Genomic DNA, 14,013 nt, shown 5'->3' with positions numbered 1-14,013 from the left:
AGATATGGTGTAAACCTGCTGAGTACCCTATGTTCATATAATGTGCCCGCGCACGAGGTGAGCGAAATCTGCCTCAACTTTTATATGGCTAATGGCTTTCCGGGCTTTCCAACCATGGGGACATCAGCGTGTTTCCACACAGCCAGAATCTTGCCTGCTTCCCAGCAATCATTCATGAATTCTAGCAAAGCTTCTATCACTGTGGCTTCCGAGTTGCGTAGTGTCTTTTTGTTGATTTGGCCATTGCCTGGTGGAGTGTTCCTGGTCAGGTTGCCTACGGCGTCTTCTATTCCTGCTCTTGTAAAAGGCCAATCCAGTTCCGGATTGAGCTGCCCCTTGGTATTCTCGGAATTCGGGGCGGACATGTCCTATATTGCCGTCTCCCAGGAACTTGTTTGTGGCTGCCTTGAGGGCATCTTCTATCGTGCCTTGGATGAGCCTTCTGACGTGTGGACTTGTGACTGTGCTTGTTTCCGTCTTAGCCAGCAGCGATCGGAGTATGGCCCATGTCTCCTCGTTGCTTAAGATCTCTTGCACTCTGGTGCATACTTGATTCCCTCTCCGCCTACCCAAGGTGTCGGCGTATACCTCGGCTTCCTTCGTGATGTTGGCTATCCTGATTTTGAGTGTTCTTACTATTATTTGTTTTGAAAACATATGTACACTTGGCAGAAAGGGAGAGTGAGAGGTAAGGAGAAGAGGCAAACAAAGGTTCGCTTTACATTTATGCAAATGAATCGGTTAATAAAATGCTATAAAACTCATCTTCTTCAACGTGTAGTGCGGCTTAGCGATTATGTGCCTGCCTTTCCAATCAACGAGACGCAGAAACTCCCACCACACGACCCACGTGATCCACGTTACCACGGATTACACTGTCTCCGCGATCGGCCGACTTGTGATCACGCCATCTCCGGTTTGGGTCCACCTTAGTATTTCATTATCACCAGGACCGGCCTCGGAAAGAAGCCAATCCAGCAGATGCACAGAATCCCAGGAAAGCAGGCATAAAAAGCTGTGCTTTAATAAAGGAATTATGTACCTGATGGCATATTTAAGAACTTAAGATATTTGCCACCGTTCGTTGTTTTACTGCTTAAAGACGTATAGGGAACACAGCCGATCGCCGGTGCACCCGTAGGTGTAGTACATATTAAACTACATATAAGGGCGGTTTGTGATATTAGTTCGGTCCTGTGTGTTAGCTTAACCCCTGCATTCAGAAATGTATCCTAATTTGACGCCCATGCTTGACTTGGTCTAGATGACGCCTGGCCAGAACGTGCCCAGGGCACTCATTGCGTTTCCTTTTGGCGCATTCACGACAGGCGTCATTTAGATCAAGCCAAGCATGGACTTAAATTAAACTTCACATACATTTCTGAATTTGGGAGTCAGTGCGTGAAACACAACCGCAGCAACCGCCGACTGATTTACGATTTTTTACTGGTCTTGTACGGAACCTCAAATAATGAGAACGGATAGTTGGGCCAGAAACTTACGGTTCATTGTATTTTTTAACCAACGCGGGCAATCATCATTACCTGTAGTCGGTGACAACCAAAGAATAAAGAAGTCATAGTACGCAATTTGCGTAGATAAACCATCAACTTAGGCTTGCTTATTTCCGTGATTACAAGTGGTTTTGCATGTTTAAAACAGCTGTTTTCTCCATACAGATCATTCTTTGTCTCACTAGTTTTAAGATGAAACCTGAACGCTCTGGCAGATTTTATGGGTAATCTTGATACAAGTACTCAGCCAAAGATGATGTTTGAGCTTGCATCAACGAGCTTTTATTTTCTCATTAGCCTAGCTTTTACATTAGCAAAGTGACGTCATTAAGCTGTGAGCGGACTTCGGCTGGCTTGACTCTCTTTCATAGGTGAAGGACACGTGCACTGCGGATATTTGAGTGGAGCTTGTTTGGAATTCTTCCATTGTCATCGACTATAGGCGAATTTTTGGACACGTTTTCTTAGCTCTAGCGGGATGCCCGCGCTTGGAGCCAACCATAATGTTACTCACACAATCAAACTTAACACACTCACTGCATTACAAATGAAGTACATTTTATATTTAGCCCTCAGAAAGAGCGCTATAGAAGAAACTTAAATCCATCGTATCTAAAAGGTAAAATTGGTTCTTGGTCTTTCGCGAGCTTTCTACTGCATGGAAACGCAACGAAACAAAATATTGTGGTTTTCCAACTTCAGGAGAGCACTTCTTGAGGACAGTTCCTTTGTGCAAACTAATGACGAAAGAAAGCTGAGCCGTACTTCAGGAATCGTTTAAAGAAAAAGAGAAAAGGGCGCACAAAGCCGTGATTAGACACCTGCCGCTGCAGCGATTTGAATAAGTGCCTCAATGTAAAATGCAAAACACATTCATTATTCGCCTTTGTGCTTTTTCACTATTACTTTTTCATGCTAGAAGAAATTCAGGCTGGTGTTAAACCATAAAAAAACCATAAAAAGTTAATATATTAATATGAAAACAAGAGCAGCCTTTCGAATTATGATGGTTTGGTTTTGGTTTTTTCGAAATAAAAGATGAAAGTGCTCACGCTTGACTGTTTTTTTTTTTCTCATTCTGCCTAGCGCGCAGAATTTCCCGCAGGCCACCACAGAGAAAAAATTACGGCATAACTTATTTCACGGTGACTATAGATAGAAATGCGATTAGCGTTCGAGCAATGTAGCAAGACATGTATGTTCTTAAAGTCATGGTTATTAAATTTATCTAGGGGTCATTCTGATACTTCTGTTGCTTTGGCTATACGCTACATACTCCGGTATTGTCTCACTTTGCTACGGCACTTGCTTGCCTAGCTCACCGTGAGCACGGTGACATGACCACCACTGCATGATGGGGACGCAGTGACGACGACGAAATCAGGGCAATGAAATGACGTCGATGGAATGACAGAGGTGGCGAAATGATGATTCCTAAATGACGAAGATGGTATGACGTTGAAAGAGTGACAACGACGAGATGAGGACAATGAGATGATGAGGACTGCATGGCGACGAAGGCATGAGAACAACCGAATGATGAAGATGGAATGACATCCAGAGTAAAATTATAATAAGCCTGCGCAGGCCAGACATGAATAACGGGTGCAGCCAGTTCTATTTAATAAATGCGGTTGACTGTCGGTTAACTCAATCTTAAAATGGGAGAATAAACGCGAGAGTCAAAGAAATATCACAGGAAAAACATATGTGATTAATAATCACCTAAGTAGACGCAATGTTAAGAGCACCGGCAGCAACTGTCGTAACTGCCGCGCCTTCAATATTTTTATTAAGTTTTAGCGGTCATTTAAACTCGATTCACAGGTTTCTCTTGGCACTGGGTTAACGAAATTTCCCGCTCTTATGGCGCAAGTTTTTCCAGTCTTCCTAGTAAGACAGAGAGCTTTTTCTTTGCATTTAGGTGGTGTCCAAAACCGAGCGTCTATGACATATTTCATCTTCGCAAATTCCTACTGGCGTATGCGCCCAGCGTATGCAGCCAGCAACCAGCAGCCAGCATAGCCTTCGAGATGTGTTTTTTGTTGTCCAGACAGAACCATCGTTGGGGCATGGATTTGAACACCGCCTACTGAAGAGAAGGCAACCACCAACTAGATTTCAATTATCCCCCCCTTACGTCCAGAAAAATGATTGTCTCAAGCACGAGGCGCACGCGGCTATCGACGTTCGTGAACGAAAGGCCGTGCAAAAAAGATGAAAACAACAAAAAAGTCGGTGAAGCTCTCTTAGAATCCTCGGGGAGTTCTGACTTACTGATGACTATTGCAGGGATGGCAAACCCGTGTTATTGCCATCTGCGCCTCCCCATCACTAATTTATTTGGTTTTGTTCCTCTTATGCGCCTATTTTCCCCTTGAACATTAAGTAAAACGCACTATACTAGTTTAGCTCCCATTACGCAAAAGAGAGAGAGGCAGGGAGGTTAACCAGATGCGAGTTTCCGGTTTGCTACTCTGCACTCTCGTGGGGGATATACCGATCTAAAACAGAAGAGAGAGAGAGAAAGGTTTAACCTCTACGCACAGATCCACCTAAATTGGGAGAGTGAAAACGCTTGTTTCTAGTACTTAAAAGAAAAAGAAGGAAATGTGTCTTTCTTTGGTGGAACTATTGCTTCTGTGATGCTCCTAGCGACACCAGCAATACAAATGGCCCGAAATAGAGAGGCTGCAGGAGAAAATGACAACGCGGCCTGGCGAATATACCCCCCCCCCCCCAAAAAAAAAAAAATGCCGGAACCAACGTCTCCTTCCCCCCGCCCCTTCTCCTTTCCGAAAAAAAGAAAGCAAGAAAGCAATAAAATAAACAAAGCTCTTACTCCGAGGCAGCGCATTGCCTGTAGAAGTGAGCTTGTCTGAAGATGAATACACCCATAAACATATAGAAGAACACATCCTTGAGACAAAAGACAGAGAAAACGCGACAGGAAGCCACAGAGCTAAGAGGAGGCCTAAGGGTGAATGAGCAGGGCAGAGCCCCCGCATAATCCATCAGTGGTGCCAGAAGCGTTTCTCATCAGGCACCGTTTCATATTTCTCTACCCGCAAATCCCACGTGGTGGCCGGCGAGGAAGAGCGAAGAGAGCACGCGACGCGCCAAACCATCAGCGGCTTCGCCTCTCCCGTCCCATGGCTCAGTGCGTACGCCGCCATCCCTAATCCGTCACTGCTGCGATGCGACGAAAGCGGCTTCGCCTGCGTGGAAGAGGAAACGGGAGTGAAAGGAGCGAGTGAAGGAACTGCAATACTTGCCCGCACGAACACGCGCGTCCCACTTAGCCACGAATTTACCAGCTTTCTGTCCGTGCTATACTCCTCGTTTCAATTTCTTCATCACGTTAGCGGCAACATCTAAGATCCTGTGTGAAGCTGTGTCACAGAGACCGTTTATAGCGGTTAGATTCAGTCGTGCAAGATAGAAGGTGTTACTGACTCACGACGTCGTCATGGTGGTGCTATACCGGCTCATGACGAATGCGACGCCATGCAACGACATGCGACGCCTTCTGGGAGCAGCAAGATACGCGAGTCACCGATACACGGGAATGAGCTTGTTGAGCTGAGTGTAAAGAATAGCATGTTGCGCATACGAAGCAAAGTGGTACGTTGCACGCTGAAAAAAAGAAGTATCCTCAGGACTGTATATGCGAGCTCCGCGTACTCCACAGTACCAAGAAGAGAAAAGGAGAGTTTGAGTGTTGGGCAGGAATTGTTGACTAATAGAGTTGCAATAAAATATTTTTAAAGGCTACTACTCAGCTTTGAAAAAAAGATAACATCTCTAATATAGGCGAGCTTTGTCCTGTTACGAGCGCGACTGAGCTAACAACTAATGTGTGTTCTTTCGTTCACTTTTGACGTGACCGCACTGCCGTGCTTCATAAAACTTTGGCATCTGATATCATGCATGCTAATAAAAGCAATAGACGAGTAGTAACAGCTCCTACATGCGTATAATCGCATTGGAAAGCGCATGCAGCCATGATGACCAACCGAGAACGTCTCCTTGGGCATGTGAACATAATTTTCTGACTATGTTGTGGGAAGTAGGGGAATTAAAAGGTGTTTCTTTAGTGCAAAGTTTTTTCATAGCCTGTAAGGCATAACGAAATATCCTAAACCAGCTGCAGTCTCGCTGAAGCACAAGACACCGAGGTACAGTCGGCGCTAAACCTATAGGAGATTAGCAAATAGAAAAAGTGTCACAGTTTCGCCAGCAAGGCGAAGCATCGATTGCGATAGCAAATTAGTAGATAGCTATAATGAGTAGGGATAGTTGTTTTATCGGCTGCATAAACTTGACACATTCGCTTACTAACTGAATTAACAAGCGTGGTGTCAGCGCGCACAAGCAAACATGAATAGATTACACTCTATGACTGCAGACAACCACTGTGAAAACGCTGGCGTGGGAAAGCGCGGCCGCCGCAGCGAGCGAAGGTTCGTGCGGTCTATCGCTTCAACGGAAACTGAGCGTCGAAGGCACAGCGCATACAAAGGTCAGATCCATGTGGAGATCGCTTGCAAGATGCGGTGCGCGCGACTACACCGACAGCCCGTACCGGCGCAAAGTACAAGAACGCATTTGTTGGCAGAGAAGAAGCCGCCCCCCCCCCCCCCCCCCTGCCTCCCGCGCTGCCTTCCCGCTTTGCTCCTTTCGCGTGGCAGAGTGCGTCACCAGTTCCCCTTGCGCTCGGTTGCAAGATACGCATTTGGTGCCGCAGCACAGCGTCGCCCCCCTCCCTCCGTCCCATACCCCCAGGGCCTTTCGCGCGACGGAAGTCGCGTTTGCTCTCCGCCCTGCGTTCGCTATGCGTGATAGCGCGCGTCCCCCGCGCGCTTGCACTCGCACATACGGTGCGCGGCAACGATTTTATCACCCTTGGACTTTATACATGCAGAACCTCACGGCGACGGCGACGCAGACGGCAGAAATCCGCTTGAGCTGTCCATATAATTGCTATCGCCTTATGAAAAAGACAAACCAAGGATCGCATAATGGACAAAAAGGAGTATACCATGGGCAACAAAATGTCTTAACATTTTCAACAATGTCTTGAACGTAAAGAGGACAGAATCAAAAGCAGAATATATCGCAAGTACGAACAAATCTGAGGAGGACGAGGTGGAACAAACTTTTATTTAAACCAACAGTTTAGTTGACTGGGCCTAGGCCTCCCACGTGGGGACGTTGCAGTCTTGCCTCTTCGCCGCCTTGCAGGCTGGCTGGGTAGCTCAGAGTTGGTCGTCGAGGTGGGAGGTGCGCAGGAAGGCGTGCCATCTCGAGGAGAGGGTCACGGTATTATTTGTCGGATATTGGTCTTTACATTCCCACAGCATGTCGGGAAGCGATGCTGTGTGAATGTAACGATGAGTCTTACAGATCTTGCAAATGTTACTAGGGTAGGTATCTGGGTAAATCCTGTGGTAACGTGTTAGTGAGGGGTACGTGTTTGTAACAGGCGAAGGGTGGTTGCCTGTGCTCTGTTTAGCTTGTGATGAGGGATGGGGAAGGTTCTTCTGTCGAAATAGAATGGTTTCGTAAGGTCGTTGTAGCTGGTGAGGCAATCGCGTTCCGCGAGTGCACCTGCGCTGTCTCCGGCACGGTTGACAAGGCCTCGGGCTACGGAGTGAGCGACCTCATTGAGGTTGGTGAGGTGCGGATGCGCAGTGTTGAGAACTGTTAGGGTGAACACCTAATTAGTATTCACGAGCATATAGTACTTGATGTGTAGTACAAAATAAAGAAAACTATTATTTATTTTATCGGCATCATCATTAGGCGTCGTATTCGACCCATTTCCCCCCACAAGTAGAAGGTATGTTGAAATTATTCCAACTTGAATACTAATGTGGTCTTCACCCTAACAGTGCTCACCACTGTAAGTCCCCGGCGTGCGGTGAGAACCAGACGAGAATGATTTGCTTTTCATGTGAGTGAGGGGCTTGGTGCAAGATGCGTAGCACTTGTTTTGAAATACGACCTTTGATGTAATTGCTGATTGCCGTGCGGGAATCGCTCACGATGGTGTGGAAGTCCGGATCGAGGGTGGCCAGGGCGATGGCCACTTCCTCGGCCGTCTCGGCGTTTTGGGTTACGATGCTGGCGGCATGTTTGAGCGAGCCGCCTACTGTGGTAGCCGCGGCGAAGCGGTGCCCGTCTTGATATTCAGCTGCGTCGACGAAGGTGACGCCCGTGGTGTCGCCATACTCTTTAATGAGGGAGACAGCCCTTGCCTTCCGACGTTCTTTATTGAAGTTCGGGTGCATGTTTTGGGGGATAGGGTCGGCACGTAGCCAAGTCTGTACTTCGCGTGGAATTGGGTATTTGTCTCCATGTTGACGGTGGTAGGTGATGCCGAGTTTAGTTAGAATGTGCCGGCCCGTTTCTGTGAGGGTGAGACGCTCCAGATGAGACCGACGCTGTGCTTCGATTAATTCGTCTAGGGTCTTATGGAGTCCTAATTGGAGTAGAAGTTCAGTGCTGGTGTTGTTTGGCAGTCCTAAGGCTAGCTTGTGGGCGCCGCGTATAATGATGTCCAATTTAGTCTTTTCTGCTTAGTACCAATTATGGAAGGCGGCGACCTACGTGATGTGACAGATGATGAACGAGTGAACAGGGCGGATGAGGCTTTCTTCCTTCATGCCCTGTCGCTGGTTGGTCGCCCGTTTCAGCAGGCGCGACGTATTGGTCGTCTGTCGGAGGAACTGAAACATTAAAATATACGACGAATACCTATTTGGTACACTGATTCAAAATATATATGGTAACTTAAATATAAAGTATATAGTCAAACATTAAAAAATACGATGAATTCTGGGAAAAGGAGCAAGGACGGCTTCAATGATATCCCTTGAAGAAAAACTGTATGGGAAGACCCTAGACCCTAGAACTCAAGAATGCAAGACAGAAAGCATCCTCGGCAATGAATAAGTTGCTAAAGATGCCCAATGGCGCTCCATGACTTACTAAAAGAAGCAAACGTACCATTAAAAGCAGAACCCAAGAGGCACGCGAAAAAGATGCTGTGTCGGAACTAATAGAAGACCGTCATCTCCAAGACGAAAGGCTGTCTCAGGAATGGCCTCGACGCTTGTGAGTGACAGCGTCAGGCAAGATGATATTGGTGTCTGTGTTTCAAGCCGTCATCACCATTACGTTGTTCTAATTCACTAGTCATCATCCTAACGTCTTCAAGCCATTGTGATCATGAACTCGTCGCTATTCCAAAGTCGTGACAACGTCATCATCATATCATCGCCATTGCGCCACCGTCATTCCAGCGTCACCATGCCGTCATCACATTCCGTCATCGTCAGGCGATCGTCGCCAATGCAGTTGTCTTCATTCTTTCGCGGTCATACGGTCGTCGCCATTCGATCATTGTCGTACTTTCGTTGTTATTCCAGCGTAGTCATCCCATTATTGCTAGGCCCTCAGCGTCACGTAAACGTTGTCAGCCCATTATTGTAAAGCCGTCGTCGGTAATTTAACGTCGTCATACCATTGTCGTCATGTCATCGTCTTCATACCGCCTTTTTTATGAAATTGTCGTCACGGCATCGCCGTCATTGCAGCGTCGCCATCCCGATGTCGTCATGCCATTGATATCATATCGTCGTCATTGTTGTGTGTTTGTCATTATCGTTTCATCTTACGGCCGTCATCGTTCCAGCGTCATCATTGTCTTCATGTCGTCGTAGTCACGCGAACGTCGTCATTGCGTCATCGTCATGTCATCAATGGTCATTCTATCGTCCTCATTCCAGGGTCGTCATCCCGTTGTCGTTATGTGGTCGTCGTCACGTCATCGTGGTCATGCCGTCGCCGTAATTCGTTTGATGTCACGCGTGGGGTCCGCATCTTCGAGCGCCACAAGTTTAGCTTGAGCGAAAGTTTCCGAAAGGAATTGTGCCTACACTGATAGCCCTATATAGATATGAAAAGAATTCTTCGGAAACACCAAATGAAAGCTTCGCTAAACCGATTGCCACAGCGCATGGGATCCGCATATTTCTTCGTTTTCTTTTCTTTTTTTTTTAAGTTGCCATGATCGGCGCAGTGTCGAAGCTTTCAACGTAATCCGACGGATGGATAGTAAATGAAAGGTTTGAAGACAAGTTTAACTACTTGGATGGAGCAGAGAAACCAGGCCCATCTGAAAGATGTTTGTTGAAAAATATTTCTGAAACGATACCGGTTGAAAAGTAGGGTGCAACTTCTAAAAGAGAGCGTTTAACTCGAGCACCAACAAGGACATTACGAATACACTGAGCCGTACGGTAGCGATGGAGATGATATTGGCGGCAGCAAAGATGGAAAATATTTCGTCTGAAAAAGAGCCAATGTATAGAAACTTGAGATTAGTGCCGGGACGCAAGGCGACTGGTGACGGCACACGGGCCTCAATTGGGCCTATCAAGTGCGCAGGCGATTAAGGGCACGCATGCTGCTGACTGTAAGGTAAATTCAAAATAACCAAATCGCTTACGTGACACTGTATCAGTGGCAGCCAAAGCCTGCGATCATCCTTTCTTGACCTGGCCCAGTTTTCTCACTGCAGATAATGCTGCTTATATTTTCGCTCTCTGCTTCAAGTTATTAGTAGCTCACGGCAGAGAAACAGAAAAAAAACGTTTATTCTTGAAACAGTGTCCCGAGCGAGGCCCGGTATCACCCTGAGGTGGGAAGGTTCCTTAGTCCAGGAACCCTCTGGCTTCGGCTGTCCTCTTGGCCCTGGCGACGAGTTGTCGTTGGTCTTCCAGGTCCCCGAGGGCGAGCTTGGCCTCCCGCGTTTCGAATAGGTGGTCTTCGTTTGCTTGTGGTGCTCGGTTAGAGTCCATTTCCGGCTGCATTTCGCTTTCTTCATGCCACGGGCATTCCAAGAGCAAGTGTGCCAGGGTGTCGGGAACGTTGCAGAGTGGGCTGAGGTAGCTGTGGAGCGTCGGGTAGAGGCGGTGCATTATAGTTCCGTGAGTGTAAGTATTGTTTTGTAGGCGTCTGAGGACCACGCTTTCTTCTTTGCCGAGGTTTGGGTGCGGTGGAGGGTACACGCGGTGCTCGAGCCTGTAGGGTTGCAATATCGCCGAATAGTTGTTGGGTACGGCTTCCACCTCTTCTGCCGCGGGTCGGAGGGCGTGCGGGGCGTGTGGGGTGTGGGGGGCTCACGGCAGAGTTGTTTTTTTACCCGATTTCTCGACATCTTGCCGCAGAACCCCGTTGAGTGAGCCTAAACATACACCGCCTACACAACAACGAAGAAAGTAAGTATACTACGCAACAGTTCACCTCCGGTTGTTGCACTACAATTCCAAACAAGCGAACGTAGTAGCAGTTTATGCAAAATTATTCTGTTTAGAACACGATTATATCGCGGGGTTTTGAACACCCACCGCGCGACTACATGAGGAACCGCTTAACAAAGATCTTGAAGTGCAATGTTGGAAACGGCGAGGCAAGACTTCTTACCCCTCGTTCACGATGGGCACCGTTTTAACAGCGAAGCTGTTTATGCCGGTGGTTAGTCCGGTGAGTGTGCGCAGGAAAACCTTGCCGAGCCATTACGACATTCCGCGTCGCCTATCAACGCGTCGCCTAGCAACGCTGAGCCTCGCAACAGCTGTGTAGGTCAAGCTAAGCCGTGACGTCATCGCGCGCGCCATCGCTTTGCCTAGCTTTGCCGAGTCCTGACGTCATCACGCCGAGCTCCCACATAGCCATGTCGCCACACCTATGGTAGGCGGAGCTAAGACGTGACGTCACTGCGATGATCCTCATAAAAAATGTCACAGTTTCGCCCTAAGGGCGAAGCAATGAATGCGATAACAACACAGCAATGTCATACGAAGTAAGGTGAGCGGCTTTGGTAGCAATATGAATTGTAGTAAACACGAGCTGATTAAGTAAGCAGGTGTGCTGCGGCGTAAGTAGACCGACATGAAGAGAGACTGGATGACCACGAGAAGGCGCGTGTGAAACGGTGGTGCGGATGAGAAGCGCTGCCCGTGGGCAGCGCGTGCGAAGGGACACACCTGTAGCGCTGCACTGCCGATCCGGGCAGCATTGCATGTGTAGCGTGCGTTGGAAAATGTGGCCCGACTATTACTAACTGGGGTGTGAGCGCGCACAAACAAACATGAATAGATCACACTGAATGACTGCAGACAACGACTGTCAAAACGCTGGCAGCAAGCGCATATACGCCGCAGCGGGCGAAGGTACGTGCGGTCTATCGCTTCAACGGAAACTGAGCGGTGAATGCACAGCGCATAAAGGTCAGAGCCGTGTGGAGATAAGAGACGGTGCGGGCCAGCGACGCGCGCGGTTGTTGGCAGAGTAGAAGTGCGCCCCCCCCCCCCCCCCCCGCTCCCTCCGGCGCTCGCTTCCCGCTTCCTTGCTTGCGCGTGAGAGATTGAGTGCGTTCGCTCTCCGTGACAGCGTGCGTGCCCGCACGCTTCCGCTCGGGCATACGGCGCGCAACGAAGATTTTATCGATACGGAACCTCACGGCGACGGCGACGGCGACGACGACGGCGACGGCAGAAATCCGGTGGAAGTGTCCATATAATTGCTATCGCAATAATAATTAAAGCCCCTCATAGATAGAGGGGCCTTAATAGCTCCGCGTCGCCGCTGCGGCGATAGAATTCCCCACGTCTCTGCGCAGAGCCCATCGCCTCTGAGAATGGGGCAACCGAAGAAGTGCGTTACTCCCGAAGAAGAGGAAGCGCTTCGCAAAAACCGTGGTGCCGCTACTCGAGAGCGGATGAGATGACTTCGAATCACCTGAGTATCTCGTCGGTGAAGCGGCGGCTAAACGTCGACGATTTGCAGAAGATTTGGAGTTACGAGCTCGCGTTACCGAGCCAGAAGCGCCGACAAAACGATCCGGGCCAGCGACTAAGCCAATCCGAGATAAAGCTAGGTGGGATCGACATCTTAGCAGTTTTCACAGTCTTCGCACCACTAGTGTGAAGCTGCTCTCATTTTTTGTTTTAGGAAGCCTAAACAAACCCATTATGGTTGTTTACCGCTCAAGAAATGTATCAGTTGTACGTTGAAAGTCATCGTTTACATTTTTTCCCGTGTCGTATGGTGTTGGTGTACTGGCAGGCGGTGTGTAGGTGTATACGAACAACTTTCGTTCGCGCATAAAGTCTGCCCAGCACCGGTAAAATGGCCCATGTCTTCAACATTCTAAGATAAGAGGGCGGCCCGGACATTGACCGGTTGTTCTGAGATGCCGCAGCCGCGCTTGCTGTAGCCCCGGGCACTATAGACCAGAGCAGCTGTGTCACGTTCACTGCATTAATAGAGATGTGACATAGCGGGCATTTCTTGCCATACGTGGTATGGTACTGCGACCTAAGTGTTCTTTAGTACTGATGCGGCCAGTGGAAGATCACTGCCGGTGTAAGCGCTGCCCCAACGTGGAGTGTCCGAAGTACCGCCTCCTCTAGTCGAGTGAGCTCACTAGGGGTGTCGGAACCACACTGAGGTATGAGTGCTTATGTGGCGCATCGGATACTGTCCTTTTGGCGCAGCAGTTGTCTGCAGGCATGTTCGGGAAATCGCGGTACTCGGTGAGATCTGGCAGGGGTCGACTGGCAGAATCCGCATCTAACTGACCAGTTAGAGCAGCAAGTGGGACCCACTGGACGTGGTTCGGAATAGGAGCATTTCTTGCCAGCTGGTGGATGGCATTTGACAGCGACGTGCATTGGGCTACGCGACGGTTGTCGTGAATTGCTTGCGAAGAAGCCGGTGCGGATGACAAGTTTCTAATATTGTGCAACTTCGACGAATCGCATCAATGAGTCCAACCCGTCTCGTATGCTGATGAGCTAGTTCAGAAAGATAGCTTGTCATTCAGGGTCGGCTACACACGTGCATGTCTGTCCTTCTGGTAGTTTCGGGCACACCGGTGGGGTGTGTACCATGCCAGTAATGCTTTTCAAGGTTGCATTCTTTGTTACAACTTCATCTTGATGAGTGGGATATGATGACTTCAATGTAAAAAAAAACAGCCTTCAAAAACAAAGAAGTGGCAGAAAATTTATATTTTTAGCAGAGAAAATTGCTTTCAACGGGAACTACAGAGATTTAAATTGAGCTGTTTTTTTCGTTCACGCAATGAAATCCTTTTGCTTAATTTTAATAGAGTTTCTCCTTATCGTGTTAAGCGAAAATATTTTCGTAAGCACTCTGAGCAATATGAATTTTTTTCGTTTGTTTTCAATCTTCAATTAGCATTTGTGTGCCGCTTCTCCAGCCACGTAAGTCGAGGTAGACGTACCTCATGTGCATAAGCCAATTATACTTAATTTCTTCAAATGATATAGCTTCTCACCGTGCCAGTCAGAGCATGACTGTATATACTGGTGGTTTTAACACTTGAATGTGTCGCGTAGAGCCTTGTCGCTACTCATTTGCTATATTTAACGTGACTACCAGCTACACTTGTATAATCTCAGCC

Source organism: Dermacentor silvarum, chromosome 6, assembly GCF_013339745.2.
Source record: "Dermacentor silvarum isolate Dsil-2018 chromosome 6, BIME_Dsil_1.4, whole genome shotgun sequence".
NCBI classification, from domain to species: domain Eukaryota; kingdom Metazoa; phylum Arthropoda; class Arachnida; order Ixodida; family Ixodidae; genus Dermacentor; species Dermacentor silvarum.
Note: the sequence above shows the minus strand (reverse complement) of the source record.